The 23,004-nt window shown below is 38.6% G+C and overlaps 1 protein-coding gene across 1 annotated transcript in view; it reads left to right on the forward strand.

The window, feature by feature from the left end:
- Positions 1 to 23,004, forward strand: part of PTPRN2 (protein tyrosine phosphatase receptor type N2) — a gene marked incomplete at both ends in the record, with an annotated part of 645,993 nt that overhangs the window by 438,054 nt on the left and 184,935 nt on the right. The window lies entirely within an intron of this gene.

Raw genomic sequence — 23,004 nt, forward strand, 5'->3', positions numbered from 1 at the left:
TTGTCACTGGCCTGACAAGGTCAGGAATGGATTTAGAGTGCCCAGAGATTGCTATTGCCTTTAGTTACAACTGATAGTAACTTAAATTTCACTATACCAGGTACATTTATTTTTGATCTCTTTAGAAGTATTTTAGGCATAATCTGCATATTTCACTCATCTTTTATATTGAATGACAAATATGAATTGTTTGAAATATTTTCCCAGGCCTCCAAAAGGTGAATGTGCATTTATGCCATTTCTATCTGCTTTCTAGGCTGTGTCAAACTCAATACTCTAAACAAAGCAGAAATATTTCCTTCTAATAGCTGCAATATTTTTTGTAATTGCACTCTTCTGCTTTCAGCCATTCATAAAAAGTTATGCATACAGGAGGTAATGAGGTAAGACAAAATATTGTTGCTAACTTGAAAAGAGGAAGAAAAGCAGTAACATAGATTTTCCTGTTTCGTTCTCTTTGGCAAAAATTACTTGGCTGCTGTTTTTGAAGAAAAATTGTGAGAGATTTGGAGGAAAAGCAGAGGTGGGGGGGGGGAAAGCTATAATTCTGGCTTGCTCTTGTTTGAAACTTTTATTGACAATAAGGCAAACAAGATTCCCTTGAAGACACAGTCAACATTTTTCCCAAAAAGATATTTCAAACTTCTTTTTTTTTAATATATATTCTGTTTCTTCTTTCCAAAAGTGTCTAAAATACGTCTTTCTGAAGGCTGAGGCTGTGACAAACACATGCTTTTACTGGATGGAGACGGTGTCGTCTTCTCCTCTGACACTATGAGAAAAACTTATGTCTTCATTCCTAAACTAAGGTGTTTAGAAGCCAATAGATCTGTTTTATTTATAGTATCTCACGGTTTGAATCTAATAGTATAGGGCCAAATGCTGATCCCTCTTAAAACTTTATAGCACTGTGGGCAGATATGTTCTTAGGCATCAAGAGCCATCCTGAAATTAAAAAAAAAATATCAAAACCCAATAAATAAATCAATGAGGTTAATAAAGTAAATTGATAACCAGTTTGGTTAATCGGGAAAAAAGTTAAATATATCCTTTCCTGTGACAGCCATTATCCCCAGTGGTTTAGAAATCAGAGCAATGGTGTATTCAGAAAGAATATTTATAAAAAAAAGAAATTATTCTGCATGGTACCTGATGTCAACTGGGTGACGATGGGCATCAAGGACTACCCAAATGCCTGTAACCCGTGAAGCATCTCTGTTCGCATCCCTGCATTTCCTAGTTTTATCAATTCAGAAATGAACTTGTTTGCAGCTCACATCTAACACAGTGGTGCCGCCCCACGGTGCGGCTGGGATGCTGTGGGAACACAGCAGTTCTCGTTGTGCTGCCACTGCTCAGAGCCACCGCAACCCCATCAGCCCTCAGTTTCTCCCTGGCTTACTCCATTGCCCAGTTTACACGTGCTAGGACCCTCCTGAGCAAATTCCTCAGTCTTTACCGCTGACCTGATGTGTGCCCTTGGATAAGCTGCCTAGTACCTCTTCTTCAGAACACCAAGTGTGTATGTGGACAGTATCAGGAGGATGATACAGGCTAAGCAATAATAATAGTACTGTGCTGAATGTGTTTAGTGCTAAGAAAAGGAGTTACTGCCCTCAGAGAATGCTATGAGTTTGAGAAGCTTCATGGGTACACTAGAGAAGGTGCTTCTAGAGAAATGTAGCACATCCTTGGAACTAGAAAGTATAGAAAGCAGCATGGAAATACTGTCAGCACACTCTCTGATAGACTCCAGCCTTATTTTAATGTAAGCGTGAATAAATGAACCAGTAACTACTCCAGATATTCCTTCATCTTGCAGACTGATGTAAACTAAAATTTTAGCAACATCCAAGTAGTTATTTGAACAATGTGTTTTCAACCTCTTGCACTTCCTGCATCTGCAGGTTTAGTGCTCGCTGGATACATGAAGAGCTGAAAGTGTCATGAGAGGATTTTTCTTCCTAAGATCATTTGCAGTTTAATGTTGTATAAGGTTTGGAAAAGCAAATGTGTAGGTCCTTCTCAAAACGAACTGCACTTCTGGAATTTCAGTTTGACCATCACTAATGTTCATTCAAGTCCATGTTTAAATTGGGAACAAAATTATCTCCAGTTTACAGAAAAGTAGGCATCCATAGCAGCCCAAATGGATTAGCATTGCTGCATCAAGAAGTCCATTAGTGTAGTGTAAAGTCCAGCTACAGTATAAGCCATTTCAAAAAGTACAGCTGCCTCTGATCAACCTAAAAAAATCCTCTTACTTCTGAAAATGCAACATAAAAATGTGCATCAGGCTACAGGCCAGATATGTCAAGTACATATTTTTTAAATGTGGAGTTTAACCCATAAAAGTCATCATTCACTATTAAATTTCTGTTATTCTGCTATTCTTGATACCAGCCCAATTTAAATGGATGCTGAATGCCACAATGGACATCTCATCCACTTGTCTTGCTTGAAATATCCAAGGAACTTGATGCACTTTTGCTGGTCTCATGTATCCTGTACTGATCTCCTGTCAATGAATTACATACAGGCATGGCATGCAGCAGGCCAAGTCCAAGCATCAAATGACAGGAACCAAAGAGTAGGTCATCCTGGAGTATATTACACAATCATTATGATGGGGGATGTCAGAATTAGAATATCAGTATGAAATTTCTCATTTCTTTGATCGTGAGAAGAGGCAAACTAGCCAGCCTCTTGCAACATACTCCTTTCTCTCTTCGCAAGGGATGGACCACTAAGCAAGTCACCCCAACCTGACTCGCATGGGTTTGCCAAGAAAGGCTGTTTTTCCTGAGTGGTTTTCCTCCATTCTTTACACTTGTCAGAGGATGAGATCCTAACCAGCACTGAGGCAGACACTGGAACAGGCTGCCCAGAAAAGTGGTTGAGTCTCCATCCCTGGAGGGGATGTAGACATGTGGAGGTGGTTCTTAGGGACATGGTCTAGAATATATGGCAGTGCTATGTTCTCAGTTGGACTCAATGATCTTAAAGGTCTTTTCCAAACAAAATGATTCTGTGAGGAGCAGGGGGTATGATGGGCAGGATCTAAGACTGATACACAGTAACCCCTTGTTTCTATCTACATCAACATCCAAACCTAAAACCCCTGGTCCATGCCTGATTGTTCAACGGTAAATAAAGATGGTTTTAATTGCTGGTATTGGTCAGAATGGAAAGACGTAATTGCACAGCATAAACCACTGTGTCCTAGAGCTTCTGTGGAAGCTGTAAACTGGAGAAGTACAGTTCCCACCAGGTACTCTCGAGATGAAAGCAAAGCGGTTCAGTTTGGGAAAGTACAGGGACAGCTTTCAAACTGGCAGGGCTGAAATGCCACACGAAGTGCTATAGTTGGGCATCTCATTTTAAATCTTTCATTTCTTACCTTCGTTTTCAATGAAGTAATCTTGAAAACTTGTTTCTGAAGACAGGATCCCTGTTTATAGGGAAATTTGATGCTTTTTTACATTTTGCAGGAGCAATCTTTCATATCAAAATTTGTTTGATATGGAAATATCATATACTTGCTGCTTTTAAGCCCATCTACATACACACCAAGTTTCTGAATTACCAGTAAAAATCTATAGACTTTTGTGCACAAACTCAGCTTTTTAGTATGCACCTGCTTAAGCAATTTATTTGAAAACAGCATAGTTGGGTTTGGGGTTTTTTTTGCCTATAAATAGCCTTGCTTTGTAGAATGAAGTTTATTACAGGCTGTTTTAAATACACTTCTAAAGGGAAATATGTAGTTGTCCTTATTAAAAATGAATTGTATACACCAACATTAAAGTTGTTTGCAATAACATAACATTCTTCTGCATCTTATGCTAAGATCAGCATGATCAGTGGAAAACATAAAAGGAGATAGCCCATACACATTTCAAATTACAATTAGAATATTGGGGGAGGGGCTCTCTTAAGTTAATTTTTTCCCTGAGAACAAGGCTGATTTTCTTAAAGACTTGTGTTTCCCACAGACACCTGTCTCCAGCATATAACTGAATCAGCCTTGGAGCAGAGGCTGCAGGAGGAGAATGTCCTGCCTTACACAAGATATACTACAAATTACAAACAACACAAAAATCTGTTAAATAATAATGATATCATTATCTTTGTATCACTTTTGAGACACAAAATACCTTTTCCTATTGTTATTAGCTTTTCTTAATGTATTTTACAGATAAAACTGACTCCTGGAACTGCTAAAATAACTCTGTGAATATAATCTGTGTTTTGCTGCAGTCACTCAGGAATAAACGTACCAGGGGAGTTTGATAAATCCATAATACTTTTTTTTAATTTCTCATGAAAATTATTTAAATTTGATGGTTGCTTGGATAAGATCCAAAAAGTTAAGCAATGTGATAATTAAGTTGTCTCTTCACAATCTAGTAATTCTCTAGTAATCTAGCAAACACCCGGAATTTGGACTATTAGTCAATCAATTCACATCGTGTTCATGATATAAATGGTAGCCAATAGCTGACAGACTACTTAGCAAGACTGATGTTTAAGATTCATCTCTGTCTTTGATTTGGTGTTTGAGGTGTACATGGGCATCTCAGAAGGCAGCTTTTATGTAACGTTATCTTATTGAGACCTTAGTATTTTATTTCCTTTAATGTTTTTCTCATTTCTCAAATGTCATTAAAATATTTCAGCTTCCCAGCAGTACTGGATAAGTCAGCCTATGATCTGGAGTTGATAGACACATCAAAGTTAATCACAGCCTTAAGAGAAAGCAAGGTTTGCACCTCTTTTGAACCAAAAATCATAAATCAATTATGATATTCATACTAAAGACCCACAAAACTCATGAAGTTTCCTTTTTTATTTTGGGACTGACATAAATACCGGTTGATACTTACACATACTCTGGTCTTCCTTTAAGCTAGCTGTCTCTGCCAGCCCTCGTAGCTTAACAGAAAATTATCAGAACTCTCCTTCCTAAATGAATTCACTTGCATATGAAATAATGCAGCACATGAGCTCAAAATTTAAGCCTGTGCACTTACACTGAGTATTTGCTCAGTTTTTGAAGGTTTGTTTTTTTTCATTTTTTCTGCTTTTGGAAGCAGAACAGAGGGTACATTTGTATGCTGTATGTTTTCTCTTTGGAGGATAAAAGACACTTTTGATGGAGGCACAGACTGTCTTCATTCATGGTAACATTCAAGGTATGGTGAAAAGATGTCACATACAGGCATATTGAAATTTCTGTCTTAAGTGTTTTGTTTATAGCGTATACCTAGAGGACAGTTGGGCAGCATTACCAACCCTTAAAGTTTCTTGGCACTTCCTGTTAGAAATTTCACCTGCAAACTTTAATCATTTTAAAATTTCTGGCATATACGCTCTACCTCTCGCTGAATTTTCATAGGAAAATTGCAACACAGACAACTCAGTCATTTCTGACGCTGCACTGGGGAAAAAGAACCTTAAACCAGTGTCAAAAAGTGATGGTGCTTTATTCTTTCAACTGCCCCAGTAATCTGTCCCTGCTACTTTTCCTCAGGCCAGTAGGAGCCATGTGACAAGGGTTTTCCTTCTCTTTAATGGAAATCCAGGAAATCTTTTCCAAATTACTTATAAATCCGTGTTTATGTGTGTTTTGCACTTGCCCTGGAGAAACTTGTGACATTTTAACAGTTGCATTCACCAGGGAATCCATCCCTGTGGATGGACAGATGGCTCATACAGAATGGACAAAAAGCTGGTTGAGAGCTTGTGGATCATGATCTGAGGAATTTGTTACAGATGCCACAATCAGGGGAAGGAGTGTTAGAGGCCTTTTCTAAATAATGTAAGGAAATGTCTGTAACACAGATCTGGTTCATGGAGGGGACTTTAGCGTCTCTAACATTTGCTGCATCAGCAATGCCACAGGACAAAAGCAGCCACGTAGATTTTGAGAGTGTGTCAGGGTTGACTTCTTGGTACAGATACTATCTCCAGGGCCAACCGGAGGTGACACACACCTGGGTCTGCAGAAGTGGCTGGGGAAGCTACAGCCAAGACAACTATGGAGAGAATCTTCCCAGCAGAGGGTTCTGGGACTGGGTAGGCAAAGAACAAGGAGCTGGGAAAAAGATGGGTTCAAATTTGGAATACAGTAGTCACAAAAGCTTTGTGTAGAGTACCTTCCTTCATAGTGTGGCCTGAAGTCACTGGTTTTGTCTCAGTGTCTCCCTACATCAGCCAGGGATGTGGAAGCAATGGTAATACTTCCCTCTCTTTCAAAACTCTCTTATTTTATTCCAGTAACTCAAACAGTAGGGATCTAGGTGATGGAAATTAAGTTCTGTGATGAATTATGTTGATGTCAATATGTAGTTTGAATATGTGTAGTTTGTATGTGAATATGTAGTTTGTATGTGAATATGTGTAGTTTGAATATGTGTTTTCACAGAATCTGTGTGATTCTGTGATTCTGTGAAAACACATATTCAAACTACAGAGGGGAGGGTATTTTTTTAAATCAAAATCTTGTGGATGTCATCTTTTATTCTGAAAAAATAGTTTCTTTGCCAAAAATTACAAAGTTAAGCCCTCAAAATTTAACGCCTGACTTATATTGTTTGTACACCCTTAATTTGTCCCATTTTTCTATGTAAATTAAGGTAGAATGTTTAATTACAGAATCCTGCTTCATTTGTATGCAGAAAGGGTCAGTTCTGGCAATGAACTAGAACTTTGCAGTAAAGCAAACGATTAGAGGCCACTACCTCATTTGTTAAGTAAGTCAGAAAGTGTAGAGTGGATGAGACAGAATAGTCTCTTGCTTAGAACAGAGCATTTTTTATTTTCTACGAGAGAGTCCTTATGTGTAGTTGGGTAATTTTCTTATACCAGTTTTGTCAGAGATTGGTATTTCTGTCTTGTTTTCTAGATATACAAGACCTTCTGTGTAGGGCTTGGCCCATAGGTTTGGTGAGCACTTATGCAACAAATGTATGAACAGGAGAGTGAACGCGATTATATGAAATACTAAAAAAATAAAGAGACAGCTTAGACTGGGTACCCAAAATTAATGAGTACTTTTTGACATAAATCTCTGTGTGCCTCAAATCCCCCTTTTACAGAGGAAACAAAAACCACTCATGTCCTAGGCAGGATATGAAATTCATTAAAATTCTGGAGTGTTTGTGTACTGGAATAATGTCTACTAAAGAAGGAAATGAAAACATTGAAAATTATTAATCTGTCCTTACAGCTGACGTCTGTCATCACAGAAGTCTTTGTGTAATTGTAGGTAAAAAAGGCAAACGGCCAAATGCGAATATAGACACAAAATCCACTGACCAGTCTGTGCCCTGAGTGAAGATGACTCTTCTAGAAAAACCCAAATTCAAGACATATTTATTGGGCAAGACTGAGTTGAGTGGGCAACCTTAATTGTGTCTTTTCCTGAGTGCTTGCTTTTCTAGCCTCAGTAATTTAAAAAGGCTTCCCAAGAACGATTTGCTGCAGCTGAGAGCAGCAGGTAAGTCCCATGAGACACTAAAAACTCTTCCCTTGAGGCACAGAGATTGGCTTAACCTGTACCTCAGACACAGGATGCAAACTCAAGTCCCTCCTCTCCATTGCTGCAGTTGACCAACGTGCTTGGACCATTTTGGCCAAGTGCTGAACTGAATGCTGTCATATCTTTGTTCCAGTAAATACTTCATAGAAAATACTTCAGCATTGATTCTGTGTGCTAGAGTTAGGTTAGGTCAGGTTAGGTTATGGTTGGGCTCAATGATCCTGAGGGTCTTTTCCTACCAAAACAATTCTGTGATTCAATGATTCATTAGAGAAGGGATGAGACTCTCTCCATGGGGACTGCCACAATGACTAAGCTAGAGTGCGATGCTCACTCTCTGACCCAATGAATACTTAAGTGGGAAGTGCGAAGAGGGAGAGTTTCAGCAGGATGAACTGAGAGAAGCCTCAGTAGGAAAACCAAGCTCTGGTGGCTTCATCCATCTGACAGGATGGATGAGTACTGATCTCTCAGGTGGAAGAGCTGTTTGATCAAGGTAGAGGCCCACATCACATTGACAATTGGTCTAATTACTGAGCTAATTACTAGTTGTAAAAGGGCACTATCATCTTGCCCTTGTTCTTTGAAAAGAACAGACCTCCTTTGCTTATCTAAAGAAAGGATTTATCTATGTGAACCCCAAATGCAACTAAGTGTCTTTGTGCAAGTGAGTCCCTAAATCAAGGACTGAAGCCATATCCAAATGTTTGACATCTTCTCCTGGCTAGGCTGGGCAAGTCCAGTGTGGTGGTTGCTGTGAGCCCTTCAATCTGGCCTTTTTCTTACCCCAAAATACCTAATTCAGAGTGGGGAAAAGCCTTCAGCAGTGCAGTATCTGGAGGCAGTTGTTGCAGTGACACTGCCAAACTCCTTGGGTTACTCAAGCTCAAGGGAAAAAATGGATATTTAGGGATGGCAATATGTAGTCCACATGTTGTTAGGTAGCATCTGCAGGGAAATCTGCATAATCTCAGAGGAAAGCTTTTCATGAATGTGAAATACAAGGTTGTTCCTGAGAATCCTTTTCTGAAGTGTGTTTAAACTATGCACTTCAAAGCGTGCTGGTGCTTCTGTGAGCCCCAGCTTCACAGGAAACTTTCCCATAGATACAAAGGAGGAGAAAAACTCCAAAGTAATATATGGAAATAAAAGGAAAGGCTGTTTGCTCCTTCGCATGAATCCACCTGACTTTGACACAAGAAAGGAAACAGTAAACAGAAGCTCAAAGCTCTCAGTCGCAGCCCTTTTATAGTAATAAGATATGGGGTTTAGCCAAAACTAAACTTTCCCCACCAATTCACTCTGCTGTTTGTTTGCTTCCAACCTATCCAGCTGGTATCCCAGAGCATCATATGTGTCAGTGCTTTAAAATGCTGTGAACGAACCCTTTGCAAGGAACTGAGTGCTAACAGTAGGTGGAGATACAATCCAGTTGTTCTGTAGTGTTTCCAAACAATCTGAAGCCAGACTGACTTGCTATTAATTTTAATTAAGCTTTACAATAAAAACCAACAGAACAGTGAAAATCATGAGCAAAAATAAATGTATAGGTCATGCTTTTAGTTCCCTTTATGCAGTAATCTGATAGCTTGTTTTGGCATTGCAAGTGGAATACGGAGACCTAAATTTAATCTCTGTTGTTTGTTTTTCTCTCAAAAAATCATGCCTTCTGCTTTTTCTTTGCCTCAGCAAGAGAAAATGAAAATAAAAGGAAGATGGTTTTCAGACCAGTTCAAGCATCAGAATACAAGCTGATTTAAAAAAAAAAAAAAAAAGTGTCAGGTTCCTAGTTTGTGCATCTTATTTTTTAAAGGAAAGGCAATAGGAAATTCTGAAGTTCTTTTAATTAAACTTTTACCACAGCTGGATTTGAAAAGATGTCTCTGATCTATGCTTCCTCAGAGTTGAAACAAAATGGTGACTGTCTGTCTTTGTACACCTAAAATTGGAGAATGAAGGGCACAACCAGTTTTTTGCTATACCCACTTTGCTCCTCAGGCACTGGGCAGTGAGTGTTTGATGGGCACTGGCAAGAATTTTTAATCATGTTTATAAAGTTCTCCCAGACGTGCCCGTCTGTAGAAAGGGCAAAATGCCACCCTGGTAATAGCACCCCTGAAGACTTTGTCTGTCCTTTTAGGTGGTACCTGCTGCCCAGGTTTTCAGGTTTCTGCAAGTTTAATGTTTTAAAATTTACCAGGATACAATGGTTTTCTTCTTTTAAAATCAGAATTACAACCTGTTTGTGCTGTGGCTCTGCCTCTCCTTCTGGAAGCCTCCAGAAATACAAGACCAGGAACTCCAGCCAGAACTAGACTGAGGGGTGGCAGAAGGATTAATGTGGATTAAGGAGCAGCAAAGCCCTTTTCTAGGACTAGTTCTGTTTTCTGAAGGTAGCTGCCATTTTGCTTTGTGCTTTTGTGCAGTTTGTTATACATAGCGTTTATCTTGTCCTCCTTTTCATGCTTCTCAATTATCTGATAATAAATATAGCTTGATTTATCCCTAGAACTCCAGCAGCGTTATAAAGAAGCTGTAACTACAAGTAGAGAGATGAAGTTATAGGCACACAGCGAACCAGGGAATATCATATGGAGGTACCTGTACGTCCTGGAAATTATTTGCTTCTCTCAGTAGCCTCTCCCAGCTCACCATTCCTTATTCTCATGGCAAAATGGTCAGATATATCACAAAAGATTATCCTAAGATGACAAAAATGATAGTTAATAGAAAGCTATTTTTAAAAGGCTGTCTTTCATAGTGTTACTTTGTTGAACTCAATTTTCAGAAGAAAACACAAGAATACCATAAATTCACAGTCTACTTCAGGTAAGATGCAATTACGTCTCATGAGAAGTAAGTCACATATATTTCATTGGTGTTTTTTTAATCTCAAATCAGATAATTGCCACTGCTGGAAAATATCAGTCTTTCAGTTCTGTATACCATATTCATTCTACCATTAGGACTTTTTTCATTAATAATTACATTAAAATATCACCCCACTTATGTTCTGAAGCAGCACTTAAAGCTTAGCAAGTACTGAATTTTTAATTACATTATTTTGTCATTTCTTCACTATCTTGAAGTTCTTCGCTTATGCCCATGAAAACTAAGATATAAAAAAAAAATAAGCACTGAATGAGAGTACACAGAGCTTGTGTGTAGGTATTTGTCTGTGTCTGCCTTTCATATAGCGAATTGAATCCTAAATGAACACAAGGAAAATGTGACAAGACAGCCACATCTAACCAACAGCAGGCTCCTAGAAATTTAATAATATGGTTTGCTGTACCACAAAGTCCTAATAATGAGTTAAATTACTTCCAACGACTGTGTACTCTGCATTGCATGATGTGGTAGCACATTTTGATAGTAGAACCCCACACTTACACAAACTGCCAGAGGTCTTTAGTACCCCTACAAAGCAAAAAGGAACCTGGTTTCGAGTGAATTCAATTGATCCTTGCTGACTTATGTTACTATCTGTTTTCTAGCATCGTGTGTATTACTGCCATGTAGCAAATAATGATAATTCATAGTACCTCTCTCATATCAATACAAACTCAGCTTACTGTAGGATTTGTCTCTACAGGAAAGTAGTTTTATAGTCATTCGATATTTTACATCCATATATTTGAAACAGCATGAGCCATTTCAAGATCTTTGAGTTCAATTGTACAAAATCTCAGGTTTGTTTCAAACTTGCATGCAGGCAAATTCAGCTAAGCCAAAAAACATTTAGAAGAGTATAAGGATGTTCAACATGCAAATTTCATTAGCTGAATTCCCTCAATCTAGCTCTGTGTGATGGGTCAGAGAGGTTCAACTTGTTTGAAGACCATGTCTTATAAAACAGAGGCTGTGACTCTGACAGGGGTATGATCCACAGTCCCATCAGCTCTGGTGCAGAGAGCAGTGAGCACCAATCTGTGTTTGTCACTTTGCTGAGTCTTTTTCCCTCCTTCATTTATTTGGCTGATAGTCATCAATAATACTTTCAGTGTACACTGCCACTGGGTATCTACTTGTGCCCTGCGCTGCGGATGTGTTTATAAATTGAAAGTTGTCCGATGTGATAGACGGTATTTTAACAGTAATTAGAGCATATGGTGATGTCAAATCTTAATAGAGACAACTCTATTGCAAAGATTTCAGGCTGCCAGTAATGGAAATCTGACATTTATGCAGGCTTTGTGCTGTTTGAAGCTACTGGCCATTATAGCTGAATTGCTCTGCAGCTCTGCTCAACCATTCTCTTTCCCAGAGGTGTTTCAAGAGCATGAAACCATTTCTTTTCCTCTTTTTGTTTGTTTGCAAAGGGCCTAGTGAGTTACGTAGCTTTCCCTGAGAAATAAAAAGACTTGCAAATGTAACACTTATTCCTCCCTGACATTTCAAATCTATGTGTTGCTGGTTAAACATTTAGTTACATGGCTATTTTTCTAATGAACTACCTTGCTTAAAAATGATCTCTAAAATGCCAGTCTTCCTTAAAAGCTATATTACAGTCAAATTCTCTGGTGAAGTATGTGGAACTTGCTGACTTCCGTGGGAGCAACATACATCTGAGGGCAAAATTTGTCTCCCGGATTGATTGATTGTCAGAGGTTTGGTACTGTGTGCCAGATATTCAAAGGCGCTTAGCTCCCAGCAACTCTTGTAATGAGTCCTCTGGCTGAATTTTCACAGTCTTTCTGTGAATCGCACATACAACATGTAAATAGAAATGGACTTGAGTCCTTACATTCAATGGGAAGTAATTTACTCTCAGAAGCAGTCCCAATGTGCATCTAGATCATTAAGTACTTATTAACATGAGTAAGAGTTACAGATTACAGCATTCTGTTGACTATTTAAAAAATCACAAGGCACAATTTATATTAGAGTCAATGGGCAGAGATAGGAGGAGCAGGAAACTTTCGTTAGAGACATGGACTGCACTGAGGTCCCCGGAGCCTGTGTTTGTCAAGTTTAAGGTGTGATTTTTAAATTGCATCTTTGGTTTTGTGGGTGCCACTTTACACTTACAGTGAATTGTGCTGCCATTTTGAAATGACAAGGTATCCCTGTTTCTCTCAGCTTTTTCTCTGGGGTGGTAAATTTAAGAGGGAGTATTGTTTGACAAGCAGATTCTGTTGTCAAAACTTATTTTCTCTCTGGACTACCCCACCATTGGCAAGATATCTACATTTTCCTTCCTCAGGTTTACAGTGTGAGGAGCGCACCTCAAGGTGCTGTCTCCTGGTTTCCAGCTGCCTTTCAGGGTCACAGTTTCTTTCTTTCATGAGGGGCTCTGAGGAGTGAGAGAACCCATGGCTGGAAAGCAGGGTTGTGATTCCCACCCCCACCAAGTTCTGGTGATGCTCTACAAGGCCAAGCCCCAACCCTGAGCTCTCTGCTTCAGATATAGCCTAGGAATGGTATTCAGGCTCTGAGTTGTGTGTTTAAAATGTTTCCATATACGTTGAACATGTTTAACAGTTGTTTAGAGTAGACCTTTTAAATTATAGGCAACCATCTATCAGACCTACCACCCAAATTTAAGTGAGGCGTTTTCTAACATTTTTGGCTTATGAATTACCTCGTTTGCTTGATGATGAACATTTCTTGGTTTTTTGTTGACAGAAAACCAGCACACATTGATCATTAGTTTCATTTTGAGTCTAGTCATGATGCATTTATCAAATGAGGTGTCACTTGTGTGTTGGTTGATGGAGTCATGGAGATTTGTGAGCCAGAGAGTCTTACACTGGAAGCAGCTTACACAAGAGAGAGTGTTTTTCCACAGTGGTCATTCACGCACTTTTATGAACAATCTCATTGATAAGCTAAGAAAAACCATATTGTTCCTCATCTTGAACTAGCGATAATGTAATCTAAGCTTACTGAACATAAGATCTTGGAGCTCAAAAGGTTTGGGTTTATCTGAACAAAGTGTGTGTTTATGCACACATAACTATAAAAGGGTGCATTGTATCCCATGACTTTAAGCTAAACTCCTTAATTGAGGAAGTATCTGACATTTGTGTATCTTTTTATCACGTCATGTGTATATATCTAATGTTGTAAAGAAATTCATAGACCTACAAATCTCATATCACACAATCACAGTTTGCACCCAACATAAAGGCTAGGGCTTTTGAAAATGAAAAGAGTATCATGTGGTTGTTAGAAGGCTTAAATTAGCCCATTCTAGACATACAGTCAGGGAGAAAGATGCATAGGTCTGGGCAACAGCTGAGCGTATTATTTCAGATTTTAAGCATAACAAAAGAGACCATCATGAAACCTTAGAGACCTAACTTCAAAACAAAATTATTAATAGCCAAGAGGGTAAAAGCTTTAGTGAAATTTGGAATCCAGTTCTAAATAGGATCTCCACTTCAAGAATGAATAATAGATGGAGTCCAACTGTTCTGTGGTTGAGCACAAATTAGTGATTCATTGATTGTAATCAAAAGCAGCTGCTTGTAATCAAAGCATAGGTTTTGATAGGTCATTATCAAATGATATGCTAATTTTCTATGTATATAAAGAGCAGAGATGGAGCTTGTCAAGAAAGGCCTTGATGATGCAAAATACAAATTTTGTGAGAAGTTTACCTTGGTGCTTTTTTTCCTTATATGTCCTTTTTCCCACTCAGCATTTTCTGACTCCATAATTAGTCTGAGTTTTGTGGCAGTTTAGTGGAAATGTCACCAACACCTGTGTTGGTGCAGCACAGCACAATAATGCATCTGTAGGAAGAAAGCAAGTCTTAGCCTTTCCCTCTAGAGTTATTGTAGGTAACTCACAATGAATACCCCTTTCTGTGGACATAAATTTGTGAATCCGAATTTTGCTAAGTGCTTAAACAAGTATTTTCAAATTCACCTGTTTTAAGTTAAAAGACACAAGTAAATGGAAGTAGTCAGTCAGCAATATCTAGTGAATGGGAATTACAGCTATTTATACACTGGAAATCAGATCACTATGTAAGTGCTTAAATTTATACACACATTTGGAAGTACACTGCCCTTAGGTCTCATAGAAAGAAAGAAAGAAAGAAAGAAAGAAAGAAAGAAAGAAAGAAAGAAAGAAAGAAAGAAAGAAAGAAAGAAAGAAAGAAAGAAAGAAAGAAAGAAAGAAAGAAAGAAAGAAAGAAAGAAAGAAAGAAAGAAAGAAAGAAAGAAAGAAAGAAAGAAAGAAAGAAAGAAAGAAAGAAAGAAAGAAAGAAAGAAAGAAAGAAAGAAAGAAAGAAAGAAAGAAAGAAAAGAAAGACAAAGCTCTGTGCATAATTAGTTCCTCTAGTGGTATCAAAGATCCCATATTTAGTCACAAAACATCTTTAGAGTCCAAAATCTTCATGACATACTTCTGCCCTTTAGGAAAAGAGGTATTATTTTGCCTGTTCATTGCTAGGAAGGGTTTCTTAGTGTCATCTCTTGGTGGGAGGCATCTGGACATCTCCTTGTGAACTCTGAAGCAGCTCTGTGAGCCAGAAGGTCATTCTCTGTGTTTGAGCTTGGTCTGTTGAACAGAAACAGAGGAGGTGGGAAGGCCAAAAAGGACAGTTGCAATCTCTTAGTATGACTTCACAACACAGTAGCCAATTCAGAGGAAATTAGGCCAAGCTCAGTGTATTTTAAAAGGAGACTGTATCCCTTTTTACCATGCTTTTTATGTGCCATTGATCCTGACATTTGCAATCTGTAGTTATTGTTCACTCCCTGGCTGCTTTTAGGTGCTCAAGAGGATTTTTCCATATCAATACAACAAGGATTTTTCAATTTCAGTAGAGGGAGGAAACTTTTTTAGCATCAAGCCTTGCTTTTGTAAACCATCCTCTATGTCCTTGCTAGACAGACTTCTTGTGGTTGCTATTTAAATTACTTTGGAAACTACAACTCTTACACCCCTGTAACAAAACTGTCAAGGTGAGCTAGTGACCACTGGATAAGTATTAGAATATATGAATATTATGGCAAACAGAGAGTCTCAGGTGTGCTGTTGCCTCTCAGTCCAGTTCATAGAGTGTGGTGTTTGTAGAAATACTGGCAACTTGGCATATTAAGTTGGACTTCTGCTTCTGGACCATGATTTTTTGTAAGTGGTATGATTTTTACTTTGGGATGCTCTCATTTAAGTGTTTCTGATATAGACACAGTGTGATTTTTACTTTGGGGATGCTTTCATTGAAGTATTTCTGATATCAAGACACAGTGTGATTTTTACTTTGGGGATGCTTTCATTGGAGTATTTCTGATATCAAGACACAGCTGCCACGTGATGGCTTCTGCAAAGAGGAAATCCCAACACCTTGCACTGACATGTGCTACATGGTGCACATGTCTGACCTCTGAGAATAGATTTGCAGAATAAATGGTTGAAAGGCTTAAGAGGGAAGTTCTGTCCTTCCAGTTGCAGGATTTTGCAGCCAGGGTGTTGTTGACCTGTAGTCAAAAAGGAGACCAATGAATCAGGCATTAGTACAGTCTTGTGAGGATCCTAGCAGCATCCCACATCATCTACAGCATTCTGTTGCCCCCTTCCAGCCCCTCTGTGGAAGAACATGATCACAACTGGTCTTCAGCATCTTCCCAGCGGTTAAAAAACCTCTCTAGTTCTGTAACTAGTCCCAACAGTGTAATGAGCATTTCTAGTTTATCCTCAGCTTTTCCCCTGGAAACATCCCAGGTCTTGGAAGCATTCTCACCCATCAACATGTGCTTAGAAAGCAAACACAGTTTAGAGGATTATGCCATGGTTTCTGAATGGAAAACCACAGGAGAACAGAGGATTCTTTTCTCACTAATCATGGGTATTGTAAGTCAGAAAATGCAGAAAGCAGTGAAAACTGTTGTCATAGGTGGGTTGTTGGTTTTGGTTTTGGTTTTTTCTCATTTTCCCATTTAGAGAATGGGGGATAGTTTTCTTCAGTAAGGCAGTTTAAGATTACCCTTGTTGCTGTATTGTGAATTGATTAAAATAATACCTTCACTTATATTATGTTTGAATTTGACCCACAGTTTTTATAAATGTAGATGGAGACAAAACGTCACAAAAATAAGTGAAATCTCAAAGAGCCGGTCTCTTTGTTTTTTGGTGAGCATGCTCTCTGTCTTCATCAGAAATAAGGCAGTTAATTGTTTATGTTGTTTCTAAGAGCTTAGATATATCAATATACAATTAATATTGTATTTTTAGAATGGCTGTTGTGTGAGTTTTTTTCAGTCTTAGACAGCGTGAATGCAGACAGTCTTGGATTAATTCAATATTTTGTTTCCAAGATGAACCAGTAAACACACAAAAATATTTTTCATGGTATTTTTTCAAAGTAGAAAAGAAATATTAATGTAGTTATTCCCTCTTCTCACGTTCACTATTTCTCACTTTTTACTCTCTTATACCAAGTCAGGGGTCTGATTGCCTAACTCTGTGAAAATTAGATGGTCTAGTTCCTTCCATCCTGTGCTTCAGAGGTTAATATGGAGAAAACAGAACAATTATTTAGTCGAAACTTTAAATCATTTAAGCCAAAAATTAAATTTAGCTCTTCCAGAGTTGAAGCAAGGCATAGCAGAGGGATGGAGAGAGAAGATGAGGCCCTTGCTCCTGAGATGTGAGGAACAGATATGGACACAGTGGCAGGACTTATATCCTAATTTTTTCCTTTCTGGACAGCCGTGGTGGCAGCCAACCTGGATCATCAGTGCTTTGGCATGAATAAAGGTGGCGGAGCAGCCAAAGGACTTTTATTACCTCTAGCAGTGGGTGACTGCTGGCTTTGCCTATATGTAAGACAAAAAGGTATGCTCCCCTAAAGAATAAATAAGCAATATAAATATAAATTTGACTTAAAGATAACATTACCTTTCTTTCTTACAAAGGTTTTATTTAAAAAAAAAAAAAAAAAAAAGGAGAAAAATAAGAATGATAATGTCTCTCTTATTTTTCCAGTCTCATCTTTAAGCCATTACAATGGTTGAACAAAGGTGAGCAGCGAACCTCACCAAGCCGTGCATTTTGGCTTCCTGTTCTGCTGACTGATGTATTGTTATTTGAAGTGTTGCATACCTCATTATGTGCAGTTAATAAAGTAGTTTTGTGGGCAGATCTGCAGTGCCCTCAGATCTATGGAGCAGGTTAAAAAATATTTCAGCAGTTAAAGGTTGTGAGGCAGGGAAAATGACCTGCAAAATTCACAGTGAATAACAATGCATGCTTTCTGACATTGTGTTTCCTCCCTGTTTTCTGCTCGTAACCACAGCCAAAACAGCCCATTCTCCTTTTTTCCTTGCTACATATTCACCTTGGTGTGAATATTCATCTATCTGTGGAATTTTAGTCAAGTATTCACACTGCAAGGCTAAAATGTCATTTTCATTTTCTAGGGGAAAATGTCGTTGTAATACACAGGGGAACTTAAAATTTGCACCTAACTTTATAGAAGGAGTAAAATATTTCTTCTCAAACTGGAATTTCATAAAAAGTATACTGCATTTCTAGAACACTGCTTTTCTTTGGTTGTTAGTCTGTGGATAGGAAAAGAAATAGAAATTTTAACAATTTTCACACAAGACTTCAAATAAGGGGTTTTCAAGCAAAAGTTGCAACAGAAAATTCAGATCTTTCCACATCCTAAAAATAAATGTTTTAAGAAAGTAGAACAAACAAGTAAGCCCAAGAGAATTTTAGTTGATGGGATCCCATGTCTACTGCTGTTGCAGATGCTAATTATCAGAAGACTAATAGCACAGTCAGGTGTCCTGGAAGGTGTTGATTTTGTCTCCTTGGACTTCAATTATGAACTTTCCCCTCTGTATGTAATTCACTTTTACACCTTTCTGTGCTTACTGAGCAGTAAGCTCCAGCAGGTCTGGACGTTTTCAGACTTTGGACCACCAAAACAGGTCTGAAAGAGCAAGTTCATACATGCTGTGTATGAGCAATCCAAGTTCACTGGAAATGTTTTAAGGATCCAGGTTGAAAAGTTTGAAGCTGCCAGCTGGATCCAGAAACTTAAAATGGGCAACAGGGATAATGGAAGAAAAGAGAAGAGTTTGTGAAACAAATATGTAAAAAAGCTCCCAGCCATTCCTTTATTTACAGCTACCGACTTCTTGTTTTTCCTACAGTCCTCCTTTATAAAGCAAAAAATGGGTAAGGCATAAGCAATCAGTTAAACAGAACGAAATTAAAGTTGTTGACGAAAACTCATAATGTGCATTTGATTATTCAGCTTCAGTGAAACAAATGTTTAGGGCAGCATTCAAGGTTTCATTGTTTTTATGACCAGTATGTTTGCTGCCATGAACTCAATCACAGCACAATAGGAGGTGAGACTAAATGGTTTGACACATAGCAAGTAATCATGATAAAAGAATTGACACTATGCAGTGCAGAGGCTGTTACATTTTTAAATGCAAAATTAATTTCAAGATTGATTGAAGTCTTCTCCCTTTTTTCTAGCAGTGGAATTAGCATACTATTGTGGGTCTTCTGCAGCTCTTTGTCTAGTGTATGGCATCTGCAGTGATTTCAGCAGTGTTTAAAAATGCATTTAGATTTGAGCTTTAGAATAACCTTTGCAAATACTTTTCCCCCTTGAAACTTCACAATGAATTTGATACGGGAGATGGAGGAGGGAAAGGAGGAGGAGTTGGCATTAGAGCTTCAGAGGATACTGAAGGATTCTGTTTATCCAGAGCCCAGGTAAATTGCTGGAGATTTAGCACGCAGATCATGCCATTTGTCTGCACACGACCTTGAGAGGACACCTTCTTTCTGGTTTGAGAGGGGTAATTTTGTTCCATGCACTTGTCAATCTTCTGGCTGTTTCTCCAAAAGCAAGCAAGCGTGCTGAAGGAAATGTGTGGCAGTGCTGAGAGGCGGCCCGCAAAAGTGTAAGGCTTGATTATTAATTAAGCCGAGACCGCATTCAAAGCAGCAGTGCTACAGTCCAAAATTATCTGTTGTTTTTGTGGAGGGTTATGTTTGCTGGGCCAGCACAGTTCAGATCTTACACACAGGGCTGTTTGCAAACAAAAGCAGTCATCTGTATACATCAGTCCATGCTATTTCTGCAAGTCGTCTTGCTGAAGGCGCTGATGAATCCACAGTAGCTGGAGGGCTGCGTTAGGAGAGATCTGTGTTAAACAAGATGATTTCTTGGCCGTTGGGTATTCCTGTGGTCTGAACTAAATCACACTTGTAGGGCACTCCTAATTGCTTCACTGGCTTCAATATGCAGCCACAAATGAAAATGGTCTGCCCTAATTCCTATGTTGAATATCAACAAGTCGTGAAGTGTTTGTATGTGAGAGAGCGAGCTGGCATTATCTGGCTGATCCGTGCTGGCAGGAGATTAGATCGAAACAAGGAAAGTTTCCTCATCGTTGTCTTTGGTATGCTAATGCTCTTGTTCATTACATTAACTCTAGCATAGCAATTAAAAATAAGAAGAGAAAGAGAATAGCAGTAAATAGTGAAATGTTGAAAATTCTGAGATATAATGCACCCTAAATCTGCTGACCCTTGTCAGTGAAAACTCAGAGTAGCCAAAATCTGCTAATGTTTACTCATGGTGGGAGAATAGTTCCTCTAGGTTACAATAATTTTCCAAAATTGGATATATTTCTTTGTACTTCAGTTGGACTGTAACAAGGCTACATGGAGAATTAAGATCTTACCACTTCAATGATCTAACGTACGGAAGTTACGCTTTAAGGTCGATCTGGCTTAGGTTTACCACAAGTCCTGAGAAATGAGTACCAGGAAGGCAAGAAATGAACAATGTAAAGCCAGAAATGAGCAATGGAAGGCGAGAAATATGCAGTGGAAGGTATGATCTGGGCAGCTGAGGAAGCCATCGTGTCCCCCATACCTCCTTCTGCCACAGCGTGCAACCCCCTGGGAGGAGCTGGCATGGGGAGACACATCTCTCCAGTGCAGAACCACTGCCCCCGGGCATTAAAACTGTGCATTTAGGGCTGGAGCAGCTGAGTGCAGGCACATTTCTTTCCACGACTTCTGTCACAGCCAGAGACCCCAGGAAGAGTTATATCCAGACCCTTTGAACCAAATGTCCTTCACTTTTCATATCACCCAGTTTAGCAGTGAAAAAAAAATGACCATCAGGAGCAATATCATTATTGCAAGCCATACTTTTTTTGGCAATTACAGTTATTGTAGGGGTGATAACACAGTCAGGTGTGACTGCTTCAGATGACTTTCCCATTCTCCAGGAGGCAGGACATGAATGCAGAGATTCTTACTACAGAACCAGTGTGCTGCAGCTTGGAATGTTGGGAAGTGAGCTGAGGTCCCAGCCAAGTCTTTCTGGATGTTTTACCCAAAATAAATTATAATAAAAATAAAATAAAGTAAATGTGGTGTTGTAAAACAGTCAGAAAAGTCAGAAATTTACTTTCCAAGCTCAGTAAAAACTTAGAATTAATATTTAGGTTTAAGCCCCACATGTGGTACACTTTATGGGACTAGCCAAAAATTTTCCTTTCAAATTGTAATAGGTATACAATGCTGCTTTTAAAAATTGTGTGGTAAAAGACAGTTTCAACAAACTATTTCACATAAAGTGGTGTTTGGTTTTTTTTTAAATCAGCTTTCAAATGTCGAGATGCACGTTTGGGCATGTTTTCCTAACTGCACAAACGTTTTGTCTGACATTTTAAAAGAAGTCTATTTTAAAAGTTTAAAATTAGCAAAACAGCAGTGAATCATTGTAAATTATTTAAATAAAATGTTTGCAATTATTCAAATAATTTATTAAAAATTTCTTTCAGGCAAAATTCAGATTGTTGTGTTTGATCCAATTAATTTAATTCAATCTTCGAAATCCCTTCATTTTTCACAAGGCAAGAAAGACTGTTCCCAGCTCTGTTCTGCTGTTTTGTGTGTGATATAGCAAAGAATCAAGTACTGAAAAGAGTTACAGCAATTTAGAGCACTATCTTCTCTCTTTAATGGCATCTTCGCCGCAAACCAACTCTGAACTCCATGCAAGTCCTCCTGCTCCTAAATTTTCTTAAAAAATTCAGTAATGATGAAATGAAATCTGTGCCTTTCTAACCACTTGAATGGGAGCAGCATTTTACCCTAACTAACCAGGCCAGTGAGGCGTTGGCAGAATCAGTAGTTTATGATTAGTTCAGCAATAATAATTTCAATTATATATGGATAATTTTTCTGTATTCATGAAGACAGCTCTAAACCTTCAGAATCAGGCAATCTGTATTTACTAGTTTGAAGCTATTTCAATTTTATCTTTTACTTTTAAATTATTTTTATACAATTATCTCTCCCCATGAAAATTCTTTTCTGTGTTCATTCAATATTGAAGAGCAATATGTTTCCATTTGAAAAGTCTTAGTGTTTCAGATGAAAATAGATCCAGTAATTACTGCTTTTTTTCCCAAAATTAATTTCATCTAACTGCCTCTATATAGGCCTCTGCTTGTATTGTACCATTTTGATTTAATTGTAGGGAAGAAATAAAAACAAAAGATTCAAGACATTGTGTGTTTAGAGAGAAATGGTAGCAGCATGTACCATTACAGTTGCCTAAAACTCCCAGAACAAGATAATATTTGAATTTTTCTATAGATAAATAATGTTTAACTTCTTCAACCTGAACTCTTCCCTACAAAGAATTTTTCAGGCTGAATTGCATCAGTAATTAGTGAATTTATTTAGGCGATCATAGAATGATAGAATCATAGAGCATCCCAGGTTGGAAGTGACCTCAGAAGATCATCTGGTCCAGACTTTCATGGGAACGGGAACCTAGATAAAATTATCTAGTGTCCTGTTCAACCCCATATTGAAAAGCTCCAGTGATGGGGATTCCAGTGTCTCTGTGGAGGCTGGTCCAGTGAATGATTGTTCTTACTGTAAAAATTTCTGTCTTATATTGAAACAAAACCTCTTCTACTGCAACTTGTACCCATTGCCTCTTCTCCATGTGGCCCCCTGTGAAGGGAGAGCCTCTGTCCTCTTTGTAGCTGCCATTTAAGTACCAGAATATTGTGGTAAGATCCCTTTGAGCCTTTTCTTCTCCAGGTAGAAAAGACCTATCTCCTTCAGTCTTTCCTCATAGGGCAGGTTCTCCAGATTTTCGATCATCTTTGTGGGCTTCCTTTGGACCATCTTCAGTCTGTCCACATCTTTCTTGAATTATGGGGACCAGAACAGGACACAGTACTCCAGGTGCAGCTTGTCAAGCACTGAGTAAAGTGAAATGATCGTGTCTCTATCTCTGCTAGTAATTCCCGTGCAGATGTAGCCCATGATCTGATTTGCATTGGCTGCTGCAGGGGTGCCCTGTTGATTCATGTTCAGCATGCTGCCCACGAGGACCTTCAGGCCCCCTTCAGCAAGGCTGCTCCCCAGCCACAGAGATCCTATCCTGTGCCGGGCTCTTCAGTTATTTTGTCCCAGGTGCAGGATTTTTCACCTGT

This window comes from Streptopelia decaocto (genome assembly GCF_964273445.1).
Source record: "Streptopelia decaocto genome assembly, chromosome: 2".
NCBI classification, from domain to species: Eukaryota; Metazoa; Chordata; class Aves; order Columbiformes; family Columbidae; genus Streptopelia; species Streptopelia decaocto.